Here is a 10683-nt window from a genome sequence, read left to right as displayed (position 1 = left end):
TTTAGACCCTCTTAAGTTCATTTAGCCTAATGTACTGGTACCTGAATGTCTACATTACTGTTTGATATAAATTTGCTTTCCTACTCTACTTTGAATTCCTGTAATGTTTGCCTCACATCTGTAATGTGTTATTAACTATGACTTGCTTCCCTGCTATTGTGTCACTCAACATGTCTTTGTTTTGCTTGATTCTAATCCTTAGCAATTATATGGGACCTTTAGAATGGCTATCTTAGTATGTGTTTCCCTGTAATGTTTGAGACTGTTTGTCTTAGTGATAAATTGGCATGTCTGCTTTTTGGTGTTGTGATGGATATTCAGCATGATTTGGACCCCTAGTCTTTAAACCCCTATAAGTTAGTACTTTACTTAGACTCGTTTGGTATTATGCACCTTTGTATGTTACTCTTGTAATCTTAGAAAAATTTGATTCCCCTCTAAATCTCTCAATGTATTTTCTGCCAATATGTTACTTCTTTCTAAGTGTTAAACCTGTAATAGCAACCTGCCTCTAAGTCTGGTTGACCCTCTTAACTAGTATGTTCTGTGTTTTGGGCAACTTTTCTATGTTTGCTTTCTAAAAATACAAGTGCATCTCTCCAAAGTCTGTCCCTTAATCATTGTTCTCTCACTCTCATTTATTGCCTATACTACTCTGAATCTATTACTCTTGGTTGGCTGAAAGCCAAGGCCACTAAGATTTTCTCTATTGACCTCCCTAGTGTGAGCACTGCTAGGGGTTCCTTTGAGACCCTTGTGAACTCTGACATACTAGGACTTGGGTTCTTTCTCCACTCTCTTTACTACTGAGACTTGATCTATCGCTAACACTCAAATCTTTCCTCATTCTCCCTACTGAATATACAAACTGGATTGTTTAAGTTGTTCAATGTTTGGGTCATATGGTCAATCTATGGCTGTTTGGTTTGGTTTGAGTTTATTTATGGTTTCTGGGCTGTGATTGGATCCAACCCTACACCACTATTGAGTAGCGAGGATGGTCAATGACGTTTTACCCAACAAGGTCGGGATCGATTTCCAAAGGGAGTTAATTGATTTGGAATTAGGTTTATATATAAGTCTAGAAGCGTGGTTGAGTCAAAACCCTAGCTATGGGTCTAGCTACTCATAATAATAGCAGAAATCAAATAAAAAAAGAAGATATAATCCATAATACTAAATTAAAAGATAAAAATCTAATGTTATAAGGTAAATCTTGTACAAAATTGCCCAAAAAGGAAAACCTAGCCGTCTCACGTACTCAAAAAAAACATAACATAACCTAAAATTGACAAAAAGATCTATTTATAACATAACCAAATTTTGATCGCGGTCCGCGTTTTTACACATTTGGACCTGGGTTGAACCTTATTTCGCGGACCGCGTAATTTCTACCGCATCCGCGTGATAGACTTCCGCGGCCGCGTAACTTTGATGCGGACCGTCCTTCTCATTATTTCTTGAATTGAGCAATCTCTGAACTTTAGCAACCGCGGTCTGCGGAATTCCCATCGCGGCCGTGCTGGTACTTTCGTGGCCGCACTTATTTGTCGTGATTCGTGTTCCACACCTGTTAGCCCAGTGTTGGTTTTTGTTCAAGTTTTGACTCCTTTATGAGTTGATTATAGCTCCTTTGTCTCATTCTGAACAATCCATGCAAGCAAGCATATTAAGTTAGTTTTCGGGAATACCTTCACGCATTTTTGGCCCAAAACACTAGTAAAAGAGAGCAATTAATAGGCTAAAATCCCTACTTATTTCAAGCTTCAAGAATACTCAATGTCTCTTCTTCTGGAACACATCTCTGGATAACACCATCATTGCAAAGTTTGAAAAGATATGGCTCGTCCCAATAATAATCCAAGCAGTCCTGTTTGAGCTTCTTCCTTTGGTTTGAAGAGAGCTCATTCGGGACAATGCCGGTCACAAGAAGGATAGCCACATCGGCGAACCAAGGTATCCCAATCACAGACACGGAGATGAGTTATTCATCCGAAAATGAATCATTAATCTCGAGGCTATCATGGGGCCGTCCCTCCTCTTCCAAGCGGGATAAATAGCCCGCCACTTGATTTTCACTCCCTTTTCAGTCTATGATTTCAAGGTCAAACTCTTGTAGAAGAAGAACCCATCTCATCAACCTAGCCTTAAAATCCTTTTTACTCATCAAATAACGAAGTGCCGCGTGATCGGTGTGCACAATCACTTTGGTACCCATGAGGTATGGGCAGAACGTTTCCATGGTGAAGACAATGGATAATAGCTCTTTCTCGGTCACCGTATAGTTGACTTGGGCATCGTTCTTTGTTTTGCTTGCATAATAGACCGGATGAAATATCTTGTTGATGCTTTGCCCCTATACCGCTCCTACCACAACGTCGCTAGCATCGCATATGAGCTCAAATGGTAAGATCCATTTGGATGCGGTAATGATGGGAGTGGTAGTCAACCTTTACTTGAGTAGCTCAAAATCTTTCATACAATCATCATTGAACACAAACTTGGCATCTTTTTCCAACAACTTGCACAAGGGGTTCAGCACTTTTGAGAAATCCTTGATGAACCTATGGTAAAACCCTGCGTGACCAAGAAAGCTCCTCACTCCCTTGATGGAAGTTGGAGGAGGGAGTTTTGATATCACTTTAATTTTTTCTTTTTCCACTTCAATACCGTTCTTGGAGAACTTATGGCCGAGGACAATGTCCTCCTCGGCCATAAAGTTTCACTTTTCCCAATTAAGCACTAAGTTGGTCTCTTCACATCGGGCCAATAATTTGTCAAGATTATCCCAACATTCTTCAAAGGAATCCCCCACAACACTGAAATCATCCATGAACACCTCGAGGGAGTCCTCCACCATATCCGTAAATATTGCCATCATACATCGCTGAAAGGTAGCCGGTGCATTACACAAACCAAACGGCATCCGTGAGAATGCAAATATGCCATACGGAAAAGTGAAGGTGGTTTCTCTTGGTCTTCAGGTGCAATGAGAATCTGGTTGTACCCGGAGTACACATCCAAAAAGTAATAATAAGCACGCCCGGAAAGTCTATCCAATATTTGGTCAAGAAATGGCAATGGAAAATGGTCTTTGCGGGTCACTTTGTTCAGTTTTCTATAATCCATGCTTACCCTCCAACCGGTGACAGTTCTTGTGGGGATCAATTCATTTCTATCATTTGTGATCAGAGTCATGCCCCCCTTCTTTGGGACACATTGTACCGGCGAAGTCCATGAACTATCAGAAATGGGGCACACAACCCCTGCATCTAGCCACTTGATGATCTCTTTCTTGACTACCTCTTGCATGGCCTCGATCAACCTCCTTTGATGTTCCACAGAGGGTTTGGTATCTTCTTCCAATATGATTTTGTGCATGCAGAAGGCAGGGCTTATACCCCAAATATCCACCAATGTCTAACCTATTGCCTTCTTCCTTCTTTGAAGCACCACAAGGGTGGAATCTACCTGCACGTTAGTTAAGCACGAAGAAAGAATAACAGGTAATGTGGAAAAAGGGCCTAAGAACTCATACCTGAGGTGTGAAGGAAATGGCTTCAACTCCAATGTTGGTGGATCCTTGATTGAGGGCTTTGTTGATGGAGTCTTCTGGTTCTCAAGGTCCAAGGAAAGTTTACGGGGTCCATATGTGTAGGATCCCATTCCTTGTAAAGCATTTCCACATTCTATCAAGCCTGCCTTCTCATCATTGTCATGATTCAACAACACAGCTTCCAGAGGGTCTTCCACATTGATCATAGCACTCGTTCCATTAACAATCACCTCTGTCACAAGATCCACAAAAGAGCATACTTCATTGCTATTAGGCTGCCTCATTAACTTGCACACGTGGAATACAACATTTTCATCGCCCACCCGAAAGGTGAGATCCCCAGCTTCCACATCAACCAATGCCTTCACCGTTGGTAGGAAAGGTCTCCCCAATATTTTTGGCACCTCATAGTCAACCTCAAAGTCGAGTAGCACAAAATCTGCGGGAGTATGAACTAGTCGACCCGAACTAACACATCATCAATTATCCCCAAATGGCCTCTTCATTGTTTGGTCCGCCATTTTCAACCTCATGGAAGTAGTCCTTGGTCGACCAATCCCCAATGTTTTGAACACAGAATATGGCATCAAATTAATACTCGCTCCTAAATCGTACAAGGCTTTAGCGAAATTGGCACTACCGATAGTGCATAGAATTGTAAAGGCACCGAGATCTTCTAGATTTGGAGCCATGGATTGCACAATGTCACTCACTTGATCTGTTATTTTGATCGTCTCACAGTTCATTGACCTCTTCTTTATTACCAAGTCCTTCATGAACTTGGCATATCCCGGCATTTGTTCTAGAGCTTCAACCAAAGGTACATTTATGGACAAACATTTTATCATATCAATGAATTTCTTCAATTGATTGTCGTTGTTTTGCTTTGCGAGCCTTTGAGGATATGGTGGAGGAGGCCTTGGCAAAGGAGCCTTGGCTTTGGGAACTACCGGATCCGGTATGTCTATCACATGTTCCCTAGACGGGTTCCTATCATATTGTGTCTCCTCCACGTTTTCATCAATATCTATCCTCACTTCATCGTTCACATTCTCATAATTTCTTGGCTCATCCTCTTCTTGCACTAGCAACTCCACCTCTACCACTTCTTGTATTCACTGCCATAGCATGGCCAATATTGTTTCCACCCTTCGCGTTTACTACTGTATAACTTGGTAGTGCCCCCTTAGGGCGAGTATTCAAGGCTTGAGAAATTTGACCCATTTGGACTTCCAAGTTGCAGATAGAAGTATTATGGGAGGCTATTTGAGCGAGTCGGCGTTTCTTTCCATCATTTGCTTGAACATACTTTCTATCCATCCCATCTCATTGTTGGAAGAACTTTGCCTTGTGATGAATATGGAGGCAGGTTGTTAGGTTGTTGATACATCGGGGGACTTTGAGGGCCCGACCCCCGGTTTCCTTGATTATTGTTGTTCCAACCCCCTTGATTTCCATTGCCTCCCCAATTACTATTATTGTTGCCATCCTAATTGCCTTGGTTATTTCCTTGATTCCCCGAATTTTGATTATTGTTCGGATTGTTGTTTTTGCCACTATTCAAATTCCCTTGGCCTTGGTTGCCCCAATTTTGATTGTTTCCCTGTGATCTCCACTGTTGTTTATTTGGAGCATTGCTCCATTTACCTTGGTAATTATTCACATATTGAACCTCTTCACTTTGATCATCATAAGAGTCATCTTGGTTGTACCCACTAACACTTTGCTCAAATTGATCCTGATTGTATTGAACTTGTTAACCTCTTTGTCTCCTCTTGTTAATCATTACATTCACTCATTCCATGGAATTTACTTGCTTTGGCCCCTGAACCTGCTGAAGCTGTGCCTTGGCTAACTGATTCATGGCAGTTGTCAACTCTTCTATGGCTTGTCCGTGATCATGGAGTTCCTTGTGAAGGTGGATAACATTAGGGTCACCCTGAGGAATGTTGGCCCAACTTTGCCAAGATGAAGAGGTGTCCGCCATCTCATCTAATATTTCATATGCTTCTGAATATGGCGTGTTCATGAAGTTACCCCCTGTGAGCTGATTTACCACACACTGGTTAGTTGTTTTGATACCCCTATAAAAGGTTTGCTAGATCATTGCTTTAGTCATATCGTTATGGGGGCATTCTTTGACCATTGTCCGGTACCGTTCCCAAATCTTATGTAACGGTTCATTATGCTATTGTTTAAAAGCAAGGATTTCATCACTCAATATTGCCATATGTCCTGGAGAAAAGAACTTTGCTATCAACTTCTCGGCCAACTCATCCCAAGTGGAGATGGAATGGTTGGGTAGCCTCTCAAGCCAATCTAAAGCCTTCCCTCTAAGTGTGAAAGGGAAAAGCCTTAACCTCAAAGCGTCCTCAGATACATTCGTCTGCTTGCTCCCCCAGCATGTGCCTACAAAACCTTTGATATTCTTATATGCATTATGATGTGGAGCTCCGGTGAAGAAACACCTTTTTCCAATAGAGTAAGCATGACATTGGTTATTTAAAAATTGACCGACCAAATCTGGGGAGGGAAAATTGCACTTGCGTAGCCTTCATTGGGCAACACCCGTTTGCTTCCCTTGGAGGAGGTGGGGGAGGGTTTGGAACGTTTTCATGAGGCGGGCGACCTCTTCTTTGTACTTGAGGTTCAAGATGAACCTCATCCACTTCTTGTTCATCTACCTCCTCCCCCCTGAGGAATATGTCCGAGGACCTCGTTAAGAGGCATTTGGTACCTAAAAGAAATTGACACACAAAAATTAGAAAAATGGAAGGAAAGAAAAACAAAACACACAAATAGTTAGATATATAGCTAAGACCGTCTAACTCCCCAGCAACGACGCCAAAAATTGATCGTATCCAAACCTACACCACTATTGAGTAGCGAGGATGGTCGATGTCGTTTTACCCAACAAGGTCGGGATCGATTTCCACAGGGAGTTAATTGATTTAGACTTAGGCTTATATTTAAGTCTAGAAGCGTGGTTTGTTCCTAATTGCACTTCCAATCATGATGGTGATTATTCTACTTCTAATTCTACTCTATTGTATGCAATGATTAAAGATAAGTACAATATTTGTGATGTTGGTTTTCAAGTGTTTAAAAGGACTAGGGTAGCAACTTTCACCTAGGTGGACATCTAACGGGTAGTAAGAATCTAGGGCAAGCTTGATTAATTTGGGATCGTAATATAGCTATCACACCCAAGTACTCACTCTATATCTCTCGAAAGTTTGAGTGATTTTGCCAAAGTTGGCTTTCTCAAGCCCAACAAGGTATTCATGCAAGTCAAGTGATATTAGCTCAAGTCGGGTATTACTATCTCTAGGTTTAACCCTTTAATTAGGGCTATCAAATTCTTGAGTTCACCCCAATTCCTTGTTAGCCTAGTTTTTCCAAACTTAATATCTCTTTCTCAAGAAGAGACCAAATCATAAAGGCATGAATCAGTATTTACAACCACTAATTCTATAATTCTAGCAAGAACTAGGCTAAATATCACTAACCCATAAACATTCAAGCCCTAAGATTCAAGACCCATTAAATACCCATACTAGGGTTGAGTCAAAACCCTAGCTATGTGTCTAGCTACTCATAATAATGGCATAAATCAAAGATAAAGAGAAGATATAATTTATAATACCAAATTAAAGGATGAAAATCTAATGTTATAAGGTAAATCTTGTACAAAAGTTCCCAAAAAGGAAAACCTAGCCGTCTCACGTACTCAGCAAAAATGTAACATAACCTAAAATTGACAAAAAGATCTATTTATACTAAGCTGAAATTTTCGAACATAAATACCCTTGCGGAATTTTTGCGGCCGCGTAATTCTGACCGCGGCCGCGTATTTGCTTTTACACCGCGTAATTCTGGTCGTGGTCCGCGTTTTTCCACATTTGGACCTGGGTTAAACCTTGTTTTGCGGACCGCATAATTTCTACCGCATCCACGTGAGAGACTTCCGCGGCCGCGTAACTTTGATGCGGACCGCCTTCTCATTTTTTCTTGAATTAAGCACTCTCAGACCTTTAGCAACCACGGTTCGCGAAATTCCCATCGTGGTCGTGCTAGTACTTTCGCGCCGCATCTTCTTGTCACTGTCCGCATTCATGTTTGTGCCCAGAAAACCATCTCTCTAATTCTTCATATCGCGGACCGCGAAATAATGGCTGCATCCGCGTTGATACTTTCGCAGCCGCACTTATTTGTCGCGATCCGCGTTCCACACCTCTTGGCCCAGTTTTGGTTTTTGTTCAAGTTTTAACTCCTTTATGAGTTGATTATGGCTCCTTTGTCTCATTTTGAACAATACCTGCAAGCAAGCATATTAAGTTAGTTTCTGGGAATACCTTCACGCATTTTTGGCCCAAAACACAAGTAGTTCTTATGTAATATTTATACTTGTATCCCTCATCTCGTCTGTAATAATTTTGTAATAACAATCGGGGTGTTAGTAAAATGGGAAAAACGGGTATACTCTAATGTCTGCATGAAAGGGTAGAAAACATGCCTATAGAGTTTGTAAGATCTACTTGTTATTTTATCCAAACCTGCCATATATGCTATTCACTTTCCATGCACACTGGTAGAAATCATGCCATTAGGAGAAGCACACACTCACACAACTTGTCTACTATCAAAGCTTAAGTACTCTATTTATTCCCATGTCTACTACTATGTGTCGCTAGACAGCATGCCTATAGGAAATAAATGCCAATAACTGCCTTTCAATTTGCATAACTGTACCATGTTATTAGATATCATGCCTATAGGGTCATACTAGCTTCTGTTCTACTGGTCATCATCTAGATATCATGTCCATAGGTTCCTAATTGATTCACTAGCTACTGTTATATGCGTCGCTCGCCTAGAAAGTATGCCTATAGGGACGAAGTGTTATCAAAATCAGTTTTTAACTGCCAATTATTAGAACTTAGCTATAAAATATTGCCAGTCGCTTAAAAAGCATGCCAATAGGATCAAACACGAGTAATTCTGAGTATTTCCAATGGTTTTCACTCCCCCTTATTGCATATATCACTTTGAGATCATGTCAATAGGTTTTAATAACTTATAATTTGTAACCTCAGCAAACAACTTAGCAATATCAGATGTTTTTAAACTGTGCAGCTGTCTAGAAATCATGTCTATAGGTTTAAAGTGGCGCCTTGCATTTGAAATTGCATGTACACTTGAAATCAGATAATTTAGAAACCATATCTATAGGGCTTAATGACTTCAATTTGTCTCAATTTTGAACTGTCCGACGTAGAAATCTATTTTGTGTGCATTTGTTGCTTACCTGTGGAGGCTAACTTTAGCCATTTATTGTCTTTATGTGCAGTCCTACTTGTCTTGTATGTCACCTAGTTTTATCATTTTGAGCAGCCTAAGTAAAGTCTAGAACCATCCTAAAAAGAGGTCCAATGCCTCCTGGACCATAGGTGCGGGACGGGCAGTGCACGCATAGGGCATGACTTAGAATTGAATTGGAGTGCTTAAGTAAACAACTTTAACATAGTAATCTGGTAGCAGGAGGTGATAATATGTGCCCGCTGAATAATATGAGTAATTACCTACCTCAAGGGAGTTGCGAAGTATTATTTATGTTGCACGGGGTGATCCTTTAGGCTAAAAAACTTAGGACCCCCCTCCCTCTCTGCTTTATAATTTTAGTCGTCTAATATAGACCGTCATAGTTATATCCTTGTAATCCTTATTTCTCATTGTGTGATAATAAATTTCTTTGACCCCTACTCTTTTTGTTTATCTTGCCTAATTATAATCTACATAATCTTAAGTTCGGTTGGGACCCACAATTGTGAACCTCGAAGAGTGCCTAACACCTTCTCTTTGAGGTAATTTAAGCCCTTACCCGATCTTTGGTGGCGTCGACTAGTCAAACGGAGTTATCTGTATAATAGGTGCCCTAACGCACCTCAAAAGTCGTTAGGTGGCGACTCTTCTTCTTTTAGCACTCTATCTCCCATCCAAAAGAGTTGTCAACATGTCGAAGCCCACTTTAGTGAGAAAAACGGGGCATGACAGCATGGCGACTCTGCTGGGGAAATACTTACGCTCTTATCATAATGAACTTGGCTTATGTGGATTATTTTCTTTGTTATAAAATGCACATCCCTTCCCTGCTCCATCCTTATTTGTTTAAATTTGTTATAACATGTACATCCATTTCCCGTTCACCATTATTTGCTATGATCGCTCTTTGTTTTGTTTAAAAGACTGCTATATCATGCCTCTCCCACCCCCACTCCCTTACTTGCTTTATTACATTTTCGCATATATTCCACAAACTAACTTCTTTCTTTGTCTTTCTTTGTTAAGTTTTCATGTCTTACCTTAATACCGTATTTACTCCTTTTACATATTTATCATGCAAATACTAGGCAATATGTTATTATCTCTACATAAATCATGCTCCGCATCATACTCCACTTGTACCAATTATCAACACAGTAGTGCTTGATGAGTGTCCGCGCTCTTCCAGAATTACTCGTTTTAAATCGGAAAGGCTCATTTGTTGTAGACTAGTCGATCAGCGGTGCAGTTGACGGTCCCGTTCCTTTCCCTCTCAAGTTTTCCACTTCAGAGTACTTGTCTAGACCATTCTAGAAACCTTACTCTAACATCAAATGTACATGCATCATGTTAAACCTAGTATGGGTTATGACGTTGTTAACGTAATAGCCCGCTAAGATAAGCCTTGTCCAAAGTCCGACGGGATTTCCGACATAGAAATGACTCCTCTCTTAGAAGAAATAGGAGGCTTCGCTAAGCTGCCATGGGATAGTCCAGGGTTATTAGTGCCAGAAAATCGCACCCCTCGTTGTTTTCTAAAAATACTAGGTTTCAAGAAAAATGATGAGTTGCTTTGTTTGAAGAAGTCACACATCCCATTTGAATTCCTTTATGAGCGTTACGGGCACAGTAAGTCATATCGTCTTCATCATGAGGAACTTGCCACTACCTCCTTATGTTGGACGCACCGCCGAGTTTATGTATTCATCATTTGCTTCTTGAGTTTGCTGATATTTCCAATGAAAGGGGGAATGGATTCACACTCGTTTAGCTATGGTTGCAAGAACTTTAATGGAAGGCATCGA

The 10683-nt window shown here is 40.7% G+C and overlaps 1 non-coding gene across 1 annotated transcript; it reads left to right on the top strand.

Annotated features, from left to right (window-relative positions):
- Positions 1 to 5673: 5673 nt before the first annotated feature.
- On the top strand, positions 5674 to 5780 carry LOC142178865 (small nucleolar RNA R71). Its single transcript, XR_012707074.1, has one exon. It is a non-coding gene; the product is annotated as a small nucleolar RNA R71 (small nucleolar RNA).
- The last annotated feature ends 4903 nt before the right edge of the window (positions 5781 to 10683 follow it).

This window comes from Nicotiana tabacum, unplaced genomic scaffold (assembly GCF_000715075.1).
Source record: "Nicotiana tabacum cultivar K326 unplaced genomic scaffold, ASM71507v2 Un00006, whole genome shotgun sequence".
Classification (NCBI taxonomy): domain Eukaryota; kingdom Viridiplantae; phylum Streptophyta; class Magnoliopsida; order Solanales; family Solanaceae; genus Nicotiana; species Nicotiana tabacum.
Note: the sequence above shows the minus strand (reverse complement) of the source record. Positions and strands in the feature narration are given on the sequence as shown.